At 35.5% G+C, this 25711-nt stretch overlaps 1 long non-coding RNA gene across 1 annotated transcript in view; it reads left to right on the plus strand.

The window, feature by feature from the left end:
- The first annotated feature begins 800 nt into the window (after nucleotides 1-800).
- LOC101024909 overlaps nucleotides 801-25711 on the plus strand; it is a 39053-nt gene continuing 14142 nt past the window's right edge. The window contains exons 1-2 of the long non-coding RNA XR_002522027.2: nucleotides 801-6721; nucleotides 10994-11114. This is a non-coding gene — a long non-coding RNA (uncharacterized LOC101024909). The remainder of the gene's footprint in view (nucleotides 6722-10993; nucleotides 11115-25711) is intronic.

The following is a 25711-nucleotide window of genomic DNA, read 5'->3' on the forward strand; positions in this document are numbered from 1 at the left end:
GTGCATTTACAAACCTTTAGCTAGACACAGAGAGCTGATTGGTGCATTTACAATTCTTTAGCTAGACAGAAAAGTTCTCCAAGTCCCCTACCCAATTAGCTAGACACAGAGCACGGATTGATGCGTTTACAAACCTTTAGCTAGACACAGAGTGCTGATTGGTGCGTTTACAATCCTTTAGCTAGACAGAAAAGTTCTTCAAGTCCACACCTGACTCAGAAACCCAGCTGGCTTCGCTTCTCACTTTTTCTGTCCCTTTTTCCCCTTACCCTATATTCTATTGATCCAGTGAAGTCATTTCTATTCCCCTCTTTTTCTTTATAAGTTTAGAAGTTATGTACTTAATTCTATTCTTTCAGGGATAACTCAACATTTTTTCACTTATATATCATATTTATATTTTCTGATATTCCCTAGAACCAGTTAGTCTGTATTCTTTCAAAGCAGAGAGATGTTACATTCTGAACTAAATCATGCTCCTATCTTCTATAATCACATGTGGAAAATTTTTTACACATTGTTTCAAGCAAAAAATGCAGCTTTTCTAAGTCAATGCTTATTTAAATTTGTGAAGATGTTTTGCTGCTTATTTTGAATAAATTTTTTCTCAATATTTACTCTTATTTGAGATCATTTTTATTTTCTTGCTGAAGTACATTCTATAGTTATTTACCAGTTAGTACATGTGATCAAAAACTGAGTATCTGAAACACTTATATTTTACGCTCACTCTCGAATGATGGTTTACTAGGGTGCAGAACTCTATATTGACAATCATTTCCCTTCTAAAATTTGAAAATATAATTCCTAGGACATTGTGTTGCTAGTGAGAGCACTTATAAAGATGTTATCTATTTGTGATAGATGTAAGAGGCGGATAAGAGAGGGTTCCCAGAGAATCTCTGACCTGCCCCACAAATGTTTACATTAGATGCTTCTGTGTAGATGACGGAACAGGGCTTTGTCTGGGCATGCCCACAGCAGACTGGGGGGCCCACCTGCATACTGGAGGAGTGGGGTGGAGCCACCGAGAATTCAAGCCTGATGCCCGGGGAGGAGTCTGGGCTCTTCAGCTCGTGTGTGGTGGCCTGGTATTCAGTCTGTGAGCTGGGAGTCTGTTGGCAGGTCCCTCTTTTTATTTTTGCTGAGAGCTTTCTTTTACTAAATGCTGCTATCCTTACCTTTCAATGTGTCTGCGTGCCTAATTTTTTCCTGGTTGTTAGACAAGAACCTGGACTTTAGTTGAACTCTGGAGCAAAATTCCTGCATCTTTTGTAGGTAATATTTGTTTCCTTTGGTTGCTTTTATGACCTTTTCTTTATTCCTAGAATTTGGGCATTTCACAAACATTTATAAATCTGAATTAAAAAGCAAACTGACCTTGCTAAGGACCTTGCTGATCCCTTTTCATATATTCGTATCTGCTAGTTCCTGTGCTGCGTTCTAAGTTAGTTCATCAGTTCTATACTTCAGTATTTAATTCTGTATTCAGCCATGTTATCAAATGTTTATTTCAACTTTTGAGTTTCTCATTTGTAATAGTATTTTTTCATTTTTATGTTTTTAAAAGAGTTCTTTTCATATTTTACTATTTTTGTTTAGTAACCTTCAGTACTTGATGCATATATTTTATTTCATCATTATGTTTTTGAGATGTTTGCATAACATATTTAAAGACAATTACATATTGTTGTATGATTTCCATTTCCTTGATCGAGAATTCTCCCATTTGTTGCATCTCGGAAGAGTTTCCCAAGGTAGATTAATCTTGAATGTGATAAACTGCCCTCAGTTTTTTATTTTTAATACTTTATCAGTTTCTTGTTCTTTATCAGTTGTTTCTTGTTCTTTTTTTTTTCTGAGCATATTATTACATCATTTGAAATAATGACAATTTTGGCTTTTCCCTTTCAGATTTGTAACTCATTTTCTTTTCTTTTCACATAGTGTTTGATAAGACCTCCAGTACTTTGTGATATAGTAGTTGTGGTGGTGGGAATGTGATCAGTTTCTCCATTATGTCCAATGTTTGTAGCAAATTTTTGCTACATGACTATTACAAGTTTAAGAGGTTACCAAGAGTTTTTAATACAAATATTTTAAACCTTAGCAAAGACTATAAAAACTGAGATAAACATGTTTTTCTTCTTAAGCCTTTACTATCAGGTATTACTTTGACAGATTTCCTAATATTTGCTTATTTTTTTTGAAAGAAATCATAGGCAATCATGATATGTTACTTTAAATATGCTTTTTGGGTATGGTTCATACGTATTTTAAATAATGTTTAATAAATAGTAATCATTTACACAAATCACAAATGTGATATCAGATTAGTGCATCCTATACCATATGGAAACTATAAATTCAGGACCTTCAAAAATTGTAGATAAATATTTATTTTACAACATAATTTATCCATCTTGTTTTACCAAAAACAGGCAAGGTCTTGTTTTTCTTTCCCTATGCAGTAGTAATGGCTCTTTGGTGTAAAAACCTTATAGGATCTAAAGTAAAAAAGAAGACAAAAACCAGTTTGTCTTTCAAAGTCTTAAAATATTTCATTAACCTCATAGTGCCTGATGTCTGTCACCAAGCAAATAGTCTGAACTATTATTTCCAAGCTCAATTCAAACAGGTAAAGTTTTACTACAATTATGTCTGGTCATCACTACAGTGTTATCTCCAATCACTTCCAAAGCCTACCCCTTTTCTTTATCACACTGCCATGTATATTGCATAATACAAAGTTTAGCTAGTGAGGTACAAGTGATAAGGATTATCTCCTCAGAGTCTCCGGGCCTTGATAATTCCTAGACCACAGCACCATGCATTAGGTTATAGTCACAGGCCTCTATATAGTCTTCCACATATCCCATTACATTTTAAATCCTATGCATGCCCTTTATATCCTGCACTTATCTGTCAAAATTCTAAGGTATAAGATTTTTTTTTACTTATCCCCGCTGTTTAATTTTGAACAAAGAAAAATATAAAAGAAAAATTTTTTAAAAGAGGCTTTCATTGATATCAAATAATGCCAAAGAAAGAAGTTATTCTGCAGCAATGAGGTACAAAGAAAAAAATTTTGTAAACATTAGCCTCTTGATTACTGGAGAACTAAAGCTTTCATGTAGTCATGCTTGGCAAACACTAAAAGGGAAATAGAGTCTATTCAACAGTATTCTGTCTTCACTCTTGTTCACTTCATATGTGTTAGGATATAAAGTTCTATACAGCTAATATGAAGCTCTCTTTAGCATTTAAAACATGATTTGCATTTTTATGAGGCATTTTGACTGATTTTATTGATTTCTTTATATTTCATAGTCCTTAGCCTTATGAGAATCTTATGTTTTTGTATGTTTTCTATCATGTAGCACAATTTCTGGCACACAAAACATACAATAAACATGTGTCAATTTTTCTATTAAAGTCAGAATTTATTCATAAGGAATCTGAAGTAAGGTGTACTAAGCTTGTTTATGGGTTAAGTGATAGAGCCAAATTCAAAACTTTACTTTTTATGTCAGTCTAGAAATATCTCAGATTAAAACGTATCGCTTCTTAGTTCTAGTTAGGTGAGGGAAATCTTTTGTAATAATGCCAGGATTGCTATAATCTGATAGGAGACAGCAATTTCATTTTGCTACAGGAAAATTTGCAGGACAAAAAAAAAAAAAAGAAAACGTAAGAGAGAGGAGAGAAAATAGTAAGACGAGGAAGGAAAAAGTCAAAAAACACAAGGCATTTAGATTTAGATTTGTTAGGAAAGAATTCAAGTCAGTCATTAAAATGATAACTTTGAGTTGTCTGAGAAAAATATACTCAGAACAAAATCAGGCACACTAAAGGTAACCATAATCTACATTATTTACTGGGCTAAAGGTAAGTACAAACAAATCTACATGGACTAATTGTATCACAGAACAAAAAGGGTAGCAAAATCCTATAATTCCAATGGAGTAATAAAGTTGCAGACAAAAGAAAATTAATGTGTACATTGCTTGAGATATGACTAAAATGTCATTAAAATACATTCTAAGTTATGAATATTCATTTGAAAAGTTACAAAGTACACATTGATTTATATTTCAGAAGCAAGGATATATTGCTTCTATATAATTTAGTCCTAAATATAGTTCATTTCCTATGCTAATGCTTTTTTCTTTCTTACCTTCTTAGGTCAGCAGCAAGAGGCCAGGACCTCCCAAGAAAAGCTTTACTAATGTGATAGCTTTGGCCAAGTCCACCCAATATATTTTCCTCTCTGCAAAGAGAAACAAGCTATTGTCTCATCCTAGATTTCCTCTTCTTCCGTGTCACTGTTATTCATGTTCAAATCCTGCCTGTCCTTCAGGGTCCAATTCAAATGATTATCTCCATTTTCAACTAATGTCGTTTCTTCCTATTTTCTACCTTTTGTTAGCTATGTTAAGGTGTTTCTTTACCAACATCCCCCATACATTGTGTAACACAGTGTCTATGGCTTACTCATTTTTGAACCTTTATCATGACCTGACATAATGAAGATTCTTAGTACATAGTGATACATGTAAATATGAGTTAATTAGTACCTGATAGACTTGATTTCCAGAATGATTTTGTATAGTTGAATTGTGTAGTAAGGAGATACACATGAAATGAAGACTTCAGTCAGTATCAAGAAGATATTTTGGGTGACTTTGCCTACCTGCCAATGATAAATCTAGAAACAATAGGAGATGCTTGGGTAGGCAATTTCCTTTTGCCTTCTTTATCATTGTTTTCCCAGTATTTCTTACATTCGTCTAATTTGATTCGGTGCCCATATACTTTATACTGGCTCTTCCTGTGAGGTTTGAACTGGTCCAGTCCATTTGTTATCATTGTTTAGGAGGATAGGAGATGACCCTCCAGATATACCAGTCTGAGGACTGTGTTGAAGGGACTTCTCTTTCTACTCAGTGCGACCAAAATAAGTCAATTCTAGCTGTGGTGTGTGATTTATGAATTTTTTCTCCTTTAGTTTGTATGAGCCAATTTTGTACCATAAGAATGTTAGCCTCCTTTTCCATAAAAGAGTGATTTAATCAAACAAAAGTTGACAATCAAAGTAGTACATCTGTGTGACAGTAATTAAACGTGTTGTTTTTTTTCTTAGCTGTCTGAGCAGAATTGAAAATGCCCATTCTGCTCTCAGAGCTCCTCTGTTTTAAGGGGGATGGACTTCCTGTACCACTACGTGGTGCATGAGTGCCAGCCACTGGTATCTAGAACTGTGATCTAGTGAGGAAACACTAGGGGGAACAAACAACCCAATTCTTTTTATCTAATCTGTTGACACCAAAGGGACCTTCTGCTTATTCCAGTTAAAACTCAAGCTGCAATTCAAAATGAAATCAGTATCTTTTTCCTCTACTTGTCAGCAAAGAAAGATGCTACCTTATAATTACCATGTAACAATCAATCACAAACATAGTGGCTTAAGACAGCTCCTCTTTTAGCCTACATATCTGCAAACTGGCAGTTTGGACTGAGCTCAGCTGGATGTGTTTTCTGGGCTGACCATGTGTGTAAGGTCTGCTGCCGGCTGGTTTAGACTGATTGTGGATGAGAAACCACATGAAGAAGAGACGCATGGTGGTGGCAGAGTTCTGAAAGAGTCACACAGAAGACCCTTGACTTCATGGCTTGGAAATAGCATCCTGTCACTTCTACCACATTCTATTTACCAGGCCAGCCCAGATAAAGAGGTGAAGAAACAGATTCCATCTCTTGATGGGAGTAGTGGAAAATCAGTGGAAAAGGGCATGGATAAGGAAAGGATTGATTATTGTGGCCATATTTGTAATGGCCATATTTGTTACCCTTTTCAGTTTTCCTAGCCACACTTCTCACTGGCCAGGAAAATTAATTGCATGTCAACACTGAAGAAAACAGATCTTGGTTAAAAACAATAATGTAGCTGATATCCCATTCAGGTAAAAGATTACTTATATAGTGTGAGACAGGCATGAGGCAAAGAAGTGCCCACAGGTTGGTTTCTGCTTTGTTAGCAGATTTACTTTTAGATCGTATACTACTGTGTTGTTACTGTTTTGTTGAGAAAAAATAACAAATATTTCCAAAATTTTTCAGCATGCAACTCAGTGCTTCAGTTAGCATTCAATCAAAATTTCCTTGAAACAAGAAAGAGAGACTTGGGATTGTGACAGTTCTACTAAATTAGCTTCTTCGTGTCAAAATCTGTCAAGTTTATGATTTATTCAGATAGCACTTGTTTTTGGTGTAATAGCTAAACTGTTGCTTTAGAGTCTACTACATTCTCCTCTATTATTTGGCATTTTTCTCTTTATTATTTTGTTCAAGTAGGATATTGTGCTGAGTTGAACCATGAAATGAGTTGTATTGAACAACATCAACAACATAAATGTTCTGGGGTGTCATCTGCATTTTCATATCTGGCTGTTCAAATCTTTTTACAGTTACAGCTTTGATAATAATGTAATATTATAATGTTTTTCATTAGATGTCAAATCATAGAAGAAGACAACAAAGACATGTTAAGTTAGCATAGTTTAATGTAAGGAAAAAACAGTAAAGCATTGAGCACTAAATATCTCTTCCAATTCAGTTCTTTTACAGGAAGCTTTTGTTACGTGTTCTCAGCACATTGCTGTGATGCTCAAGGATGGCTCTTTAACATGAAAACCTGGTGTTTCAGCATGGCTTGAAGCAGGTGAGAAAGTAAGCCATGCAGATATTAGAGGAAGGGAATAATAGTAGCTGGAAAGATCCAGAGTTAGGAAGTTTCCTGGTGCCCTCCAGGAGCAGCAAGCTGATCACTGTAGCATGAGAAAATTGAGTTAGGGAAAAAGAAGCAGGTTTGGTCAAAGAGGTGAAATGGGAGGGAGGTCATGTAGATGTTGTAGGCTACTGTGATGAGTTTGACTTTTACTCTGCAAGACAGGAAGACAGCCATAAAATTTGGGCCATTGGAGTGAAATAATTTGTCTTTATTTTAAAAAGGATCACTTTGCCTCCTCTGTTGGAATAGAATGTGTATGTACTGGAGAGTGGTAGTGGTAGACAGCTTTAATGGAAGCTGGGAGACAAATCAGAAAGCATCTGTTTTCTCCCAAATTCATTCCCTCCCCTTCCTCTAGTTACATCTATATCTTAGAGGTCTAACCCCTACAAAATATATTTCTCAGATTCCCTTGCTAATTGGTTTCAAACTGAATTTGTTCAAAAAGAAGCATTGTCATGAAGTTCAGGGCACCAAGAAGGGACAAGCTGGGGCATTGGTCCCTCTCTCTGATTGTTTTGGGTTGTGCCTGTGGTGACTGCTGCATGTGCCCCAAGGCCGGTCCGCTGGGCAGGCTACTGTGATTGCCATTTGTATTGGGTGGTCTCAGCTTTTGGGTTCCAATAATATCATCTCTAGGGGTAGCAGCTGGCTATAATAAATAATGTCTGGATTATCCTAACTCTTCCCTTTGTTCTTTCAGGTATTTAACAATTTTGTGACTAATTGGCTTCTATTATTTCCCTAGAGTAGGTTCTGTTATTACACTGGACTATGTTTGTAATAGAGTGGGCTATTACAATCATCTAGGCTAAAGATAATGGTGGCTTGGAATAAAGTGGTAGCAATGGAAGTGTTCAGAAGTCATTAGATGCAGAATATATTTTATAGATGGAATGTGATAAAAAATAAACTGGACTCTGGTTTCCAGCATATAGCTCCAAAAGACTGAAATTGAAATTTGTGGACTAATAGAGTATCTTTTGTATGTTAATGAGAAGAGTGGTGGTTGGGGGCCTCTAGAAAGCTTCAGCATGAGGGCTAGTCGCCAGAAAAACTAGGGCATGATTAGAGGGCTGGAACATTCAACCTCACTCCCTGACATCTGAGGAGAGAAAACAGGCTGGAGATTGAGTTCAATCACCAATGACCAATGATTTAATCAATATCATGCGTACATAATGCAATCTCCATAGAAACCCCTAAACCATGAGTTTCTGAGAGCTTCTGGGTTGGCGAACATATCAAGAGAGGAGCTGTGAGGTGGGTAAGCCTGAAGAGGGCTTGGAAAGTCCTGTACCTGCCCCTTTTCTTTGCTCTTTGCCTCTCTTTCATTGGCTGTTCCTGAGTTTCATCCTTTATATAGTCAAAAAGAGTTTTGATATAGGTTGTATGAGTGTTATAAGAGAAATAGATGTCAAAGATGACTCTAGTGTTTTTCCTGAGAAATTGAAAATGGCATAATTATTATTAACTAAGATGAAAATAATGTAAATAAAGCAAGTCTATGCTGGGAGAGATCAGGAGTTCAGTTTTATACATGCTGTGTTTAAGATGCCCATTAACTATCTAATTGGAACTTTTAAATGATCAGTTGTGTATATATGCATCTGGAGTCAGAAGTCCAAACTAAAGATATAAATTTGGAATCAACAGCTTTTATTGTTGTCTATTCAAAGTTATGAGACTAGATGAGATCATTCCAGAAAGTGAAGATTACCAAAGAAAGAGAGATTACCAAAAATGAATGAGAACTCCATTTACTGTACCTTCAATTATTTAAAATCTTATAAATTGGTGCTGTCCAATAGAACTTCCTGCAGAGACAGAAACGTTCTATATTTGCACTATCTGAAATAGTAGCTGTATTAGTTTTCTATTTCTACCACAACAAATTGTCTCAACTTTAGTGGCTTAAACAATATTAATTTATTATCTTATAAGTTCTGTAGATCAGAAATGCACCGTGGTCTCACTGGGTTAAGACCAAGATGTCACCATGGTTGCATTCCTTTTTGGAGGCTCTGGTGGAGAATCTGTTTCTTTGACTGATCCAACTTCTAGAGCCCAGTTGCATTCCTTGGCTTGTGGCTCCTTTCCTGCATCTTCAAAGCTAGCAAGGCATGTTGAGTTCTCACAGCTCATTACCCTGATCTTTTCTTCTGTCTTCCTCCTCCACTTTAAGTATCCTTGTGATTAGATTGGAACCTTTGTGGATAAGCCAGGATAATCTTCCCATCTCAAAGCCCTTGACCTTAATCACATGTACAAAGTCCCTTTTGCCATGTAAGGTAACATATCCATAGGTTCCAGGATTAGAATGCCTACATTTTTGAGAGGCCATTACTTTGCCTACCAGCACGACCACTATCACCATATGGTGATTGGCCATTTGAAACATGGCTAGTGGAGTTGTGAAACAACATTATTTTATTTTAATTAATTTAAATGGAAAAGGAAATACATATAGATAATGGCTACTTTATTGGACAGCACACATCTAGAAGAATGGGAGAGTAAATAGACTAGGGACATGTGGTATGATCACAGACCAATATTAAGAGCCTATGTATGATTTGTAGTTATGAATTTTAAGTAAGACTTTAGCATAGTTGTATTTCTACAGCCATGTTAGCTACTGATTGCACCCTGTATTGGTCCATTCTCACACTGCTATAAGGACATACTTGAGACTGGGTAATTTATTTTAAAAAAGAGGTTTAATGGACTCACAGTTTCATATGGCCGTGGAGGCCTCACAATCATGGTGTAAGGCAAAGAAGGAGTGAAGGCACATCTTACATGCAGCAGGCAAGACAGCATGTGAGGGGGAACAGCCCTTTACAAAACTATCAGATCTCATGAGAACTCACTCATTATGACGAGATCACCATGGAGGTAACCACCTTCATGATTCAATTACCTCCCACCAGGTCCCTCCCATGACATGTGGGATCATGAGAACTATAATCCAAGATGAGATTTGGCTGGGGACACAGCCAAACCATATCACACCCATAAAATTGGCTTGAAGATACATTATCAAAAAATGATAATTATAAACCAAGGGAGAGAAAGGTTTTGAATTCAAGAAACCATGATGAGCAAAGAGACCAGAAAAATTTCTCTTAACTCTAAATAATTATTGAGGCTACCACTCCAAAAATTAATATAATTTTTTTTTAGATGAAGTCTCACACTGTCACCTGGGCTGGAGTGCAGTGGTGCAATCTCGACTCACTGCAGCCTCTGCCTCCTGGGTTCAAAGGATTCTCCTGCCTCAGCCTCCCAAGTAGCTGGGATTACAGGCGCCCACCACCACACCCAGCTAATTTGATGTATTTTTGGTAAAGACAAGGTTTCACTATGTTGGCCAGGCTAGTCTCAACTCCTGACCTCAAGTGATCCACCCGCCTTGGCCTCCCGAAGTGCTGGGATTACAGGCGTGAGCCACCATGCTCAGCCCAAAATATCTTAAGTAAATGGGGTTTCACCATATTGACCAGGCTGTTCTCGAACTCCTGACCTTGTAAGCCACTCACCTCGGCCTCCCAAAGTGCTGGGATTACAGGCGTGAGCAACTGTGCCTGGCCATATAATTTTTAAAAGAAGATTCATTAAACAAAGGATCCACAATATAATAAACAATTCCAAACTATCAAAAGCCAAATGATTAATTCTTGACACTGAGGAAATAAATGGATTATTTTGTTTCAAATTTCAGAACAACCAGTACAATAAGAGAAATAAGATATTCAATTTGCAAATCATTAGAAAGAAGTAACAAAGTTATAAACAGAGAAGTATTTTTAAACAACATTTGAAAACCCAAACAAAAGAAAACATAACACACGATGGCAGCAAAAAGTTTAAACATATTATGATTACAATTACGATTAGATAAGTTCCCCTGTCAAAGACAAAGAACAGTAATTAGTTGTTTGTAAGAGGTACACTTAAATTAAATGACACACAAAGGTAAAAACTGAACAAGGGAATGAGAAGCAAAACAATATGTAGAAAGAGATTTCAGCAGAAGTGGGAGTCATTCTTTCCAGTATAGGTTTGAATTCACAATACCTGTGGGGCCCAAAAAAGCTCAAATTAAAATTTAATGTAAAGTGATCTCCAATTAGTAGTTCCCCAAGATGCCTTGCAAAATAGGCAATACAAATTCATTCTTGTTTTTGTTTTCCCCACAAGATGGGTGTCATTGTGACTGGCTGCTACCTCCCCATGAGTCTTCTAAAATAAAACCTGCAAATTCACATCTTCCCCATGCTTCCAGAGAATGCATATTCTTCGTTTGAAAAAAGAAAACCAGGTATGGTTGCATGTGCTTGCAGTTCTAGCTACTCAGGAGTACTCAGGAGGCTGAGGTAGGAGGATCACTTAAGCCTAGGAGTTCAAGTCCAAGTGTAACCAAGACATATGGAGACCCTCTTTCTGGGGGCGGGGCGTGGGGGGAAGAGGACAACACTTAGGGGAACAGATATACGCAAACAGGGACAATAGAATTATCAACTTATAACAAGGAAAAAAATGACCACCAGACATTTGTAAAACATCCATAGCACAAAAGAGAAACACAACCAGATTGTAATAGTGCAAAAAAAAAAAAAAAAACGATTTTGTTAACAACAACAAAAAGAAAGATAAGAAATGCCAGGAGAAAATTAAAACCTCTATACTAAAATAATGGTCCTAACATTAAGCAAAGTAAAATGTGGTATGATTTTGAGTGGTCAGCAGAGTGTAAGAATAAATAATCTATTTGCACTTGATACTTTCGGCTGTCACAGAGGTCATAGAATTGGGCTTATTGAGAAGGAAAGGTAAATGCTAGCACACTAACTGGCTCAGAAGTGAATAAAAGTGCAGTTTGCTCAAACAACTATATAGGAAAAAGTCTAATAATTTGATGTAAAAATGGGCAGAAGATTTGAATAGATATTTCTCAGAAGAAGACATATGAATGGCAAATAGGCATATGAAAATGTGCTCAACATCATTGATCATCAGAGAAATGTAAATCAAAACTACAATGAGATATAATCCAACTCCAGTTAAAATGGCTTTTATCCAAAAATCAGGCAATAACAAATGCTGGTAAGGATGTAGAGAAAAGGGAACCCTTGTACACTGTTAGTGGGAATGTGAATTAATACAACCACTATGGAGAACAGTTTGGAGGATCCTCAAACAACTAAAAACAGAGCTACCATATGATTCAGCAATCTCACTGCTAGGTATATACCCAAAAGTATGTTGAAGAGACATCTACACTCCCATATTTGTTGCAGCACTGTTCATAATAGCCAAGATTTGGAAGCCACCTAAGTGTCCATCAACAGATGAATGGAGAAACGTGGTACATATACACAATGGAGTACTATTCAGCCATAAAAAAGAATGAGATTCTGTCATTTGCAGAACTGGAGATCATTATGTTAAGTTAAATAAGCCAGGCACAGAAAGACAAACATATTTTCACTTATTTTTGGGATATAAAAGTCAAAACAATTAAACTCATGGAGATGGAGAACAGATAGATGGTTACCAGAGGCTAGGAGGAGGAATTGGGAGGGGGGCATTGGTGATGGTTAATGGGTACAAAAAAATGGTTAGAAAGAGTAAATAAGACCTAGTATTAGATAGGACAACAGGAGGATTATAGTCAAAAATAATTTATTTGTACATTTCAAAGTAACTAAAAGAGTGTAATTGTATTATTTGTAACACATAGGATAAATGCTTGAGTTGATGGATACCCCATTTACCCTGATGTGGTTATTACACATTGTATGCCTGTACCAAAAGATCTCATGTACCCCATAAATACATATACCTACTATGTACCCACACTAATTAAAAATTAAAAAAATTTAAAGAAATTACAGTTTGTTGGTTTTGAGTATTTGACCAAATTTTTACTAAGCACAGATGTATTAAATATAATTTTATTGTCTTTTTGATATTATAATAATGAAGGTATCTACACAGAAGTCGGAGATGAGAAGAAAATGATATAATATGCACCTACTACATAGTGGGTAGTTTATATACTAAAGTTATTGTTATGAGAAAGAATGGCTTAGGAATATTATTTTAAATTACTAAGGAGTGTTAAAAAAAATACCGAAAGCAAAAATGACAAAGGCAAGAAGAAACAGTAGATAATGTGAGTAAATCTTAATCTTTCCAAGAGAGGAGACAGTTCATAATGTCTAAAATTGTTAAACCATAACATAGAGATATAGTTATCTTATTCATAGTTAAGGAGATAACTACTATAGCACAAAATAGTGCCAAAAGTGGTTGCCTCTGGGAAATATGAATATAGATATTATAATATTTTGGACTGTCAAAATCTGCTTTTAAGACTGAGGAAATACAAATAGGACAATGTTTATTTGAAATTTGTAACCTCAGGGAATGTAAAGAAATTAATGTATCCACAAAATAATAATAGCTGCTATTCAAAAACAGTTTTCTTGAAAGTTAAAATAGTGATAGTCTTCTAAAAATTTTGTTAGTTTTGGTTTTATCTTTAATCTGAGTTACGTAGAAAAGTGTTTATTTCAAATTAGGCAAGCTTATTTTATGCCTTTTTCTGTCTTTTTTTCTATCAACTAGAGTTTTATTGTGTTCAGAAAATGCCATGCATTAAAAGATTACTTTTGAGAATTTCTAGAGATTTTCTTTGTTGCTAAAGAGATTTTTGTAATTGTTACATGGGATTTTAAAAAGAATGTAAATTATCCTTTTTGTCAAGTATAATGATTTCTGAAACCTAGCTGTGTCAGAATACTGTATAATACTGTAATACTATATTGTTTTTGGCTATGAGTAATTATTTCTTAGAGTGGTATGTTAAAGCCTCGACCCTTGTGACTTTATCTGTTTCTCTCTCTACATCTAAACATCTCCAAGAAATGTTATTTGCAGTACCAAGACCATAACTATTATGTATTTAATCGAAATAAAATATTTCAGCCCTTTGTAATTCACCTTGAACTTTATTTTGTTAAACATAATTGTTGTCAATTATACAACCTTTGATTATCAATCCCTAGATACACTTTTCTAATCCACTATAATTGTTTCAAAATAAAAGAAGAAGGGAAGGTTGTAGTAAAACCCTCCCAAAACTCCTCCTCCATAAAAGTAATGAGGATACTGGCAAAAAAAAAAAAAAAAAAAAAAAAAGTCAAAATCAACTTTTCAGAATCCTGGAAACTAACTGAAGTTTTCCAACAATCCGAGGAACTTTTATTTTAGAAAAATAATCAGATCTTGGTAACAATGAGCTTTGTGGTGCTTGAACTTACTTTATGCCCATTCAAATTCATGATATCCTTTAAGACCAACAGATTCACACCCACAGTAACTGAAAAACAACAGCCTAGTAGTCACTGGGTGGGAAGAAGGGTTTGGAAATCACCCAAATCCACATGCAAAATGACCATTTGACCTGTATGGAAGCTACCTGAAAAACTTCATTCTCAAGGTTTGTTATTATTTTATTTAGTTAGTTATTTAGAGAAAGAGTCTCACTCTGTCACTCAGGCTGGAGTTCAGTGACATGACCTTGACTCACTGCAGCTTTGACCTCCTAATTTCAAATGATCCTCCCACCTCAGCCTCCCAAGTAGCTAGGACTGCATGTGCTTGACCAACACCTGCTAATTTTTTTTTTTTTCAGAGACAGGGGTCTTGCTATGTTGCCCAGGCATGTCTCAATTTCCTAGCCTCAAGTGTTCCTCACACTTTGGCCTCTCAAAGTGCTGGAATTATAGGTGTGGCAGGTTTATCTTTATTTGGCCTGACTTAGAGCTTTCTCTGTGAGAATAGCCATATTCCCAGGTGTGTGTCTAAAGCAACTATTGGCAATTGTTGAACAACACAGCTTCCTTAAGCAGAGATCCCATTTAGAGCTAATAAGTGGCTAGGAAACTTAAAAGGAAAAACTGGGGAATGAAAGGACTTTAGAGGATAGTTAAAAACTCCACACATTCCTGGGAATCTAGAAGGCCACATGCATGTGCAGGACTGCGAACATGTACAGAAAACACTGGATAAGGTCTTAATTGCTCACCTATGACTGACCTTTAGTTGCTATAAAATCAAGAAGTAAAGGTTAAGGCAGAACTGTAAGTTGTCTGAAGTGTTGAAGATGTTCCTGAACGTAAACACAGAGTCTGTCAGCAAAGGCTGTGAGACTTATTGGTCCAAGGTATGTAAGGAGATCCCTGTCCAATCACTAGCTGATGAGTAAATTAAAGAATACAGACTTGACAGAATTAGTCCAGGAAAGTCACAAACAAATAAAAGGAAAATAAAGAGAGGCACAACAACTAGCAACAGGAGCAAGTCCTGGAAGTCCTATTTCCATCTGATTTCCAGAGTTGTCACAGTATGTTTATTTTAAATGTCTCACTTTTCAGTAAAAAATCTTGAGATACCCAAATAAATGAGATAGAGGTACGCCCCATATATAGGGTGTGGCGGGTAGGGATGGAGGAATAAATAATCAATAGAAACTATCCCTGAGAAAGACTACTGGACTATTAAGACCTTGGACTTACTAGTCAAAGATTTTAAATCAGCTATTATAAATACCTTTGAGAACTAAAGGAAACCATGATTAAAAAATTAAATAAAAATATGAGACTATCTCAAATAGAAAATATCAATAAAGTGGTAGAAATAATTTTAAAATAAAGTAGAAATAATGCACTTAAAAATTAAAGTAAATGATATAAAAATTTTACTAGAAGGACTCAAAAACAGATTTGAAATGGCAGAAGATGGAATCAATGGAGCTAAAGATAGATCAATTGAGATTATCAATTCTAAGGAACACAAAGAATTATGAATGAAAAAAATTGAGCAGAGCCTCAGGGAGATGTGAGACATCATCAAGCACACCAACATAGGCATGATAAACTCCCAGAAGGATTGGAGCGAGAGAAAGAGGCAGAAAGAATATCTGAATAAATCATAGTGTGAATTGTTTCCTATTTGATAAAAAACACTAATTTGCACATTCATGAAGATTAAGGAACTCAAAATAGAATCAACTAAAAGGGATCCACACCTAGACAAATCATAGTAAAACTGTCAATAGCCAAGGACAAAGAGAGAATTTTGAGAACAACTCATCACCTATAAGTGATCATCAATAAAATAATTCCTATCTGAAACTATGGTGGCCAGAAATAGAATGACATTTTCAGTGTTGTAAGAAAATGATTGCCAATAAAGAATTGTACATCCAAAGAAATTTTCCTGTGAAAATAAAGGAGAAAATTAATTCCCAGACAAAAATTCTGAAAAATTAATCCCTAGCAGACCTGCCCTAAAAGAATACTAAATGGGGGTTTCTAGGCTGAAATGAGACATACCAAAGAGCAACTTGAATTCACATAAGACACAAGGAATACTGTTAAAGGTTAACTACATAAATAAATATAAAAGACATTGTAAATATATTTTTATTAGTAACTCTTTTCTTCTATCTGATTTAAAAGGCAATGGCATAAAGCAATAATTATAATAAAGTGTTGATGGGCTTATAATGAATATACCAATAACTTAAATGGATTTTGCATTGAAAAATTATTAATGAATTTATTTATAGATTAAATGTTAATACAGAAATTAAAGTAGACTTCCTCATCTTTACATGGGATATTTATAGAGACATATATATCACAATTAATAATAAACTATCAAATGTTATCAAATAATAAACTATCAAACTATCAAATATCAAAATAATAAATAAAACAAGAATTGTGACTACCATATTACTGTTATCATTCAGTGTTTCTGTATTTTCTAGTGCATTCAGCCAGACTAATAAAAGAAAAATAAAGAGATAATTATTACAAAGGAAACCACAAAGCTGCAATTATTTCAAACAATGATTTAGAAATACAAGCTTATTAGAAAATAATTTTAATGAAAACCCCCACAAAGTTAGTACTAGTAGCCTAAGTAGGTGAATTGACAAGATATTAGCTAAATATACAAAACCCAAATTTTCATATACACAAGTCATTACCAACTAGATAATACTGAAAAGCAAATATGTAACTCACAATAGTACCAACTGCATAAAATATCTGTGAATAAATAAGAGCCCAGAATGAAATGTTTGCATCCTCTATGGTAGATTAAGTATCAATAAACATCCAGTAGAAATCAGCATATCAGGAAAATATTACTTGTAAGTCAATAAGATAAAAGACACACAATACAGTAGCAAAAAAGCAGAAATATACACGCAAAATTTCCTAGATTAAATAATTGATAGTGAACAATAAACCACTTTAAAAGTTATGAAAGATGATCAAGCTTGCAAATAAACCAGATCCCATTCCTGGTATAGTTATGCAGTTCAATATGGTAAACACTAGTCACATGTGGCTTTTTACATTTAAATTAAATAAAAATAAAAATTTAATTTCTTAATCGCACCACCCAAATTTCAAGTGCTCAGTAGTCATATATAGCTAGTGGCTACTATATTAGACATCATAGATATAGAGCATTTACATCAATGTAGAAAATTCTATTGGGCAGAACTTGTCTATGAGATTTAAATTGGTTATGTGGGAAATGGGCCCTGGTTCACTATTGGTGGGAGTGTAAATGTGTCCAGCTTTTATAGAGAGAAATGTGGCAATATTTGTAAAAGTTAAAAATGGATTAAGAACATTATTTTCTTGGGAGTTATAATCATATTTGTACATATGTACAAAAAGATAGTAAAAGGACACTCATAGCATTACTTTATAATACATAACAAATAATTGGAAATACTCTAAATAACATTGATAAATATAGTTAGCTAAATTACATAACCTATTAAGTGAAAAAACAAGTAACAAAACAATATACACAGTATCATATTATGTGTGTATGTATGCGTGTGCATTTGTGGTATGGTGAGACTTTGTGTCCCCACCCAAATCTCATCTTGAATTATAATCCCCATAATTACCATAATCCCCACGTGTCAAGGTGGAGGTAATTGAATCATAGCGGCAGTTTTCCCCATGTTGTTCTCATGATAGTGAGTGAGTTCTCATGAGGTCTGATGGTTTTATAAGCGGCTCTTCCCCCTTTGCTCTGCACTTCTTCCTTCTACCTTGTGAAGAAGGTGCCTTGCTTTCTCTTACCTTTCCCAATGATTGTAAGTTTCCTGAGGCCTCCCAGCCATGTGGAACTGTGAGTCAATTAAACCTCTTTCCTTTATAAATTACCCCATCTTGGGCAGTTCTTTATAGCAATACAAAAATGGACTAATGCAATTTGTAAAATCTGTGTGTATTTGTAACTGGAAGAAATAGGCTTTCAAGGATGCTCGATAAACTTTTATGATAGTATTATATAATAGTCAACCTTAGAAAGAGTTGAAATTTAAAATATACTGTCATGTTTTGCTCTTTTGCAGTGTTAGAGTTTCATTCCTTTCATAATTAAAAAAAAGAAGTTTAAAGAAACCATAGTAGTAGAAGCAGTGCCCTAAGTATTTTCCCCACCATTTTAGAGGTTTCATCCATTTCAGGGAAATAGTTAACATTGTCACAAACCCTAAGAAAATTATTAGTGTCATACACCCACTTTCTTCAAGTAATGGCTGCAATTCAGATATGGAATTCTGAATAATAAAAAACTATACACACTTAAGAAAGAAACATAAAAAATACTTTTATATTTTCTAATGTATTACCAAGTTCAGTGAATTCGAATAGAATGCAAACTGTGGCTTGATTTTATCTATACTGAAACAACAGCAATTTTTCATCTTTAACTGTTGTGTGTGCTGTTAACTTTAAGCCTGATTCATCTCTTGAGGACTGAGGTGACATACTCACTCATGTAGAACTCTCTTAGAATACAGCCAAGAGCATGGAAAACAAATCTAACTGTTTTTGTAAAAGTGAGAAATATACATATATTATTTTAGCTGGAACCTTCAGTCAACTGGTAGAAAAATTGAAATTTCATTCTAATATCAGAACTTACAGTTAAAGCATTAAAATATATATATCAGATTCTCCTTTAGTATACACAAATGATTTCTTGTAGGTATGAGCATTTTATATCCTATATGTCCCTATCACTTTTCCTGTCAATTTTAATAATTTTAGCATGTTTTTGATAAAAGTCACAGCTAACATTTACGAAGAATTTAATTTTACTATATGAATAACCATTTTTGTGTTTTCTCATTTAAATTTCATTGGTATACTTTCTAGGAAAATGCTGTCTTTGTGCTGTTAATATCATGATGCTGATTACGAAATACATTGGACGAAACAGTAAAGTAGTAAGATGTATTTCTAAGACGTCTTCTCTTAAACCTTTTCAATATTTCTCTCCCTATTTTTATTTACTGTCTTCCTCCCGCCGTAACCCAAGCGTTCTGTGTTGTTTCCCACTGCAATGGCCCATGAAGACCCGTTCTTTCTCAACATGGCTTAATGTTTCCTTCTACGGAATTTAGTTATCCCGTCTCTTATCACCTCAGAATGTTGGTTTCAGCTAGTTTTCTGTTTGGAAGCAGTATAAATAGTGGTAACAAAAAGCTTTCTTTTGAGGTATTTACATCTAAATGTACTCATGCAACCAATAGGAATGAAAACATAATGGCAAAGTCACAGAGAAAGAAGCCAGTCAAAGAGGTAGAGCATTTTGAGATGGGGATGTCTGGGGTCCTTTAAGACATTACTCAAAAGCCTCATTAGCCCTGTATGATGTTTCATACTGGATATTCTAATTAGTATGCCTGCAGTGTGTTTTATTTATAAATGTTGAATTTTTCCCATTATATTTCAAAAAAGATGTGATGGATATATTATTACCTACAACATTATTCTTTTCTATAGACAGTATGACCTGATTCATACAACCTCTTAAAGGCATTTCTGTCACAGAGCAGCAAGAGAAAACTGATAGCAGAAATCCTAAATTCTAGTTACTTACTCAAGCTTGTTCCCAATTTCTTTTTCTTTTTTTTTCTTTTTTTTTAGACAAAGTCTCACTCTTGTTCCCTAGGCTGGAATGCAATGGCGCGATCTTGGCTCACCGCAACCTCTGCCTCCTGGGTTCAAGAGATTCTCCTGCCTCAGCATCCCGAGTAGCTGAGATTACAGGTGCCTGCCACCAAGCCCAGCTAATTTTTGTATTTTTAGTAGAGATGGGATTTCACCATGTTGGCCAGGCTGTTCTCGAACTCCCAACCTCAGGTGATCCTCCCGCCTTGGCCTCCCAAAGTACTGGGATTACAGGCATGAGCCACCATGCCCAGCCACCCAATTTCAAGGTTATATATCAACAGATACTTTCTTAAATTATTACATGAAAGGATTTTGTGAAAATCTATATTAGTATAAAGAATTACAAACACTGCCCAGAAAAAAATAGTCATCTTTATAAAAGGCTATAAATACAAAATACAAGCAATCCCAGAGCTAAAAGAGAAAAGGCTACTTAGATGCCAAGCATCTCTCCTCAAAAATATGTTTAAATTTGTATTACAAAACCAACCTAGAACTAGGACATTGTATGTTTTTCTGCAGCTCTGCCGGTGACTATGTGTTGCCTAAATCACCAAATATCTTTGGGCTTCCTTACGTCATTTGTGAAATGATGGAGCTTGAATAATAGAATTTCAGCTCAGCTGAACCATTGTATGAGTGGAGGTTCCTCCCTCTCAGTCTAGATTTAAAAAATTAAACTGTTTGAGCTAATTGTAGATTTACACACAGTTGTACAAAGTAAGACAGAGAGATCCCATATACCAGTTACCCAGTTTCCTTTAGTGGTAACACAAATACAGTGCACAAATATAGTATAATATTACAACCAGAATACTAGCATTGGTTCAGTTAAGATACAAAAACAGCTCACTATTTTTTTAATTTCTGAGTATTAATCAGGAAAAGGTAGTATAATTTTTGAGAGCTTACTGTATGGCGTGTTTTACATGTTTTATTTCATTTAGTTCTAATTATACACCACTTTGAAGATAAGGCTCAGCTAAAAGCAGAAGAATCGGGTTCAAGGTTTACTTGACTTCACAGCCCTTATTCTTTCTATTCAGCATGCTGCCCCTCAAAGATCTTTATCATTGCTTCACATAGCATTACACTGTGCCACATGTATCACTAGAAATATATGTACATTATGTGCCTCTGTTTTCCTCAGGAAAACTTTGTTTGCAAAGTTTTACAGAGGCACAGGCCTGGGAAGATTTAAAACATATCCAGGTCTAGGTCACCCCCCCTACATCGGTCATTTGGCCAGGATTAAATTTGCAGCATCTATCTTCAAGGCTCCTTTCTTTCTTTTCTGCCTTTTACACCATAGCCTCATTTTCTGAATAATAAATGATGGCAGAACACAGCACAGAAAGAAGGGGCACTTTGAAAGGAGTCATTTATATGTTCCAGGGAGGAAAAGCACTTTTACAATCAAATCTACTCTGATGAGTTCCTTATTTCTATAAAATAAACAAAATCACACTTACTTTTCTATGAAGATATAAATGCAAAATTGAAAACCATACTGATTAGACAGTCTTCCACCATCCCCTACCAATCTACTAGAGTACAAACACTAAAGTCTTTCCGAGCCTCTAGGGACTCTTAAACCATTGTAGCTTGAGTCCCTTAGAAGTAACACTGGAGTAACAATTAATTTACACAATAAATATATATTGAGGGTCTGCCAAATGTCAAAGTTAAAATACTAAGTACATATGGTGAACCAGAAAGATACAGCTCTTCCGTGATATATATGGAGCATAAGTATATATTTATTTCATAATGAATGATTTCATACAAATATAAATTATACAAATTAGATTTGTATAATTATATAAGTAGACACATATTTGCATGTTATATACATTATGGAGGGGATTCATGAGACATTATAATAACATATAAAAGGGCAACTTAATAGAATATGAAAGTTCAGAGAAAATTTCTTTGAGAATAGAACATCAGACTTGGAAACTGAAGAATGGGAATAGCTTCTGCACTTGAACAGAAGCCTGTGACCTGGGGACTGGTATCTTTTGAGCGGCTAAATGCTTGCTCATTCCACTGACCTGGAGATTATTCCTGGCTGTACACTGTGTCCTTCTCTGGGGCTTTCAGCTGGAACACTTACACATGGCATGGCCTCTCCATGTGACCTGGGCTTCCTCACAACATGGTGGCTGGATTTCAAAGATGAGGAGAGGAACGGAATGTGAGCTAGATGGAAGCACTATCACCTATTATGCTGCAGTGCCCTAGACTAGAAAGTCACTTGGCATCACTCATATTTCATTTTTTTAGTGTAGTCACAAAGGCTAGCCCACTTTTATGGGGAGGAGAAATAGACTTTACACCTTGATGAGGAGTGGTAAAACTGTGGAAGAGCATTAAAACAGCAAATATAGTATTTTTAGAAATTTTGGGGAAATGCAATCTACCTGAAATAACTATCATAGTTCAAACCTATAAAACAGAGTACAGTTCAGCTGCCACCTTTTACCCGAGTGAGGAAAAGCTGCAAGTCCATTTTGTAGAGCCACAAATGCAAAACCTAAATTTTAATTCTAGATTTTTATGCTCAGTAAAAATGCAATTTTCTCACATATATATTTTGTATATTCATTTCCACTTGTTCAACCATGTGTCAAATATCAATTATATTTCAATTTCAATCTCTCAGAATTAAGTGAAGAAAGGACAGATTTACAAATAGATTTTTATCAAGCATTAACTGTTTTCCACTTTCTGCCACTTTGACCAAAAAATCATTGGCCTTCTAAATGAATTTACTCCATTCATTTTAACCCATGCCCCCTTCCTTTTCTTTTGGTTATCTCTGTCTGCCACTTTACTTATTACTGTCTGAGAAAACATAATCTTATGACTGCAACAAATGTATTCAACTGTCCTAGTGGAATGATTCCTAAGGGAAGATGGATGGGAATAAACAAAGTGAAAAGAGAAAACACCAATGTGGCTAGTGGTTGCGTGCAGGGGCTCTGATGTCAACCACCTGAGTTTGAAATCAAGCTCCAAAATTTACCATTTGTGAGACTTGATTTACTTAACCTTTTTTAAACCTTGGTTTCCTTTATGTAACAAAAAGGGTTATTATAATAGGGTCAAGCAAGTTGAGTTATTTAAGTATAAAACTAAATAAAGCTTATAAACCATGCCCAGTGTTGGGCATATTTAAGTCCTCGGGAAAAGTTAGCTATTACAGCAAAATTATTTACATTAATAAGAAAAAATGGTACCTAGTTTACCTATCCAATGAAGGTAAGCACATAGGGAAATGGATATGGGATTATTATCATATGGTGTGTCCTCAGACATTCAGCTTTTCAGTACAGCAGGCTTCAAATAGCCCTGAGATAATCAATTAGTATCATGGGGAATACAGCATGAGGGCCAGTGACGTTGGCCTCTTTGTATACCTAGACCTCTCATAGTTTTTCCCACCAAATCTGATTGGGTGAGCTTCATTATCATCTACAATGGTCTCTGCATTTCCACCTAGACAGTTACTTTAGCTGTGTCCAGTAAATTGAGGTTTGTTTGCTTTTATCACACTAGCCCAAAGACAGAATTGTTTGTGCTTCAAAGGAGACTACAGGCTTAGCAGCCTCCTAGAATTTTGTAAATTCTCTCTGAAAAGAGGCATGTTTGTTCGAAATGGAATATACAGCTGGGTTCCTGTTGATCTCAGAGGAGATGGGGAATCTCTTCCTCCACTGCCCTTGCCATCACTGTCAGCCATCAAACATTTGAAAATCACCCCACTATGCTGTAGCTGCTATTGCTTGGCCTCCCGCCCTGATGATGGTTAAAACCTGCATTACCCATCGCTGATTATCTTGCGCTTCTCTTTGGCGTCCGACATCAACCTGCTTCACCTCCTTATTTTTTCAACCATCATTCAAGTGTAGACTCTTTTGGGATAAGAGTTATTTTGTCTTATTCTCCTATCAATAATGCTTTTTCCTTCTGTTCCTTGATCCCATCTCTTTTCTGCTCCTTCTAAACTCCTTCCCTAAGTCCACCATTCCATGATTAATGATCTCTAGAGATGGTTAAACTCTTTGCAAAGTACTTTACACATATTGGATTTAAATAACATTTCATTCTCCCTGAAAGACCCTGATTAATATTTTCTTCTTTCAAGCAAGACTGTGTGTTCTCCCATTTCTTACCTCTTAGCATTGAGAGTCAGGGTTTGAACACTCTATGCTCTTCATCATTATTTTCAGATCCTCATTCATCAGCCTTCTCATAAAACTGTCATGCGTCTCCATGGCTGATGCCAACAAGCTGTATTCTCTCCATCTCTATTAGGGCTAAGGAGCAATCTGGGAGCTGTTCTACAAATAGTGTTTAATTCTCTACTGCAGGTGACATGGTTGTGTTCCAGAATCCTTAGGATTTATGCTGTGAAACTCCTACTAGGGCTTGTGAGAAATTCCACACAACATGTGTTTTTCCACCACAAATTATGTGTAACAATTTTAAGTCTGAAACTGTGAAGGATCTGAGACATTACTTCTAGATGAAAGAATACATCATTTGTTCGCAGATCATCTCAGCAGTGCCCCAATTCTCCTTTGGGCAACACATTGAGGGCCAGATATCACTTGTGCATGTAGAGGTTTTGCTACAGAAGAGGAATCCAAAAATTATGAGAATCAGAGCTTAAGTAGGGCATCTGGCACATCTATTCCTCCTCCTCCCTAGAGAAGGATTTTTGCTTTGCAATGTAAACAAATCTTCTCCAGAGAGAGGAAGAAAAAATTGATAGCTTTTCTTTACCATTTTGAAATATAAGCAAATGACTCCAGCGAGGATTTATCTTTCAGGTTCCTATTCAATTATCCTTTACTCAGAAATCCTGGATCATGCAGAAATGAAAAATATTAGTTGTTTCACAACACTATGGTCTAGATGGTACAGTTGTTCTCATAGCAGTCTGAATCTGCTGCAAGGCACTTTTCTACTCTCAATCCTATTCACATTTGGCTGTATTCCATGCCATCCACTGAAGGTAAGAGTACTATTCCCAGTGGTGGACTATTCTGTCTCTTGGACCCCAAGATGCTCTATTCTTAGTGCTGGGATGTGTGAGACGCAATAATTTGTCATTTATTTTCAAGGGGAAAATATTGCCCAGACTTTTGGGACTCTCAAATTTTCCAATGCAATTGGTCCTGATTCTTCATGGGGTTTATTTCCCATCTCCTGAAAGTCATGTGTTTAACCAAAATCATATTTTATTAACATATTTGCCACTTCTTGCTCATCTAGTCCTAAAACATGATGTTATCTATATAGTGGATTAATATGATATTCTGTAAATGTTTAGGCAGCATAGATCTTTTCAGACTATGTTAGGACTGATGACAGAAGAGTTCACACAGGCTTGTCGGAAGACCATAAAAGTATATTGCTGTCTGTTTCAAATGAATTTAAACTTATTCTGGTCCTTCTTCTTAACAGGAATGGAAATAAAAACATTTGCCCAAGTAATGGCCATATAGCACTCCATGTATTTGAGCCCATGTTAATTATTCCACATCCAGTACAGCAAACAGAATTTATCAGGTTGACTAGTGAACTAATCTGGGATATAATGCAGACCATCACCTTTGTATTTCTTAAGGCTTTAAAGGTGGCACTGATCTCTGCCATTCTCTTCAAGATACAGTATTTTTTTTTATTTACTAACTCAGCCAGTGGGAAAGGAGTTGGTGAGTTTCAGAGGTTTCCATGTAGCCTTCCTCACTACAATATATTCTCCCAATCAGGACAGAAACACCTGTGAGAGTTCTAATATCAATCCAGTATATCTACACCAATTACATAGTCA

Source organism: Papio anubis, chromosome 3 (assembly GCF_008728515.1).
Source record: "Papio anubis isolate 15944 chromosome 3, Panubis1.0, whole genome shotgun sequence".
Classification (NCBI taxonomy): domain Eukaryota; kingdom Metazoa; phylum Chordata; class Mammalia; order Primates; family Cercopithecidae; genus Papio; species Papio anubis.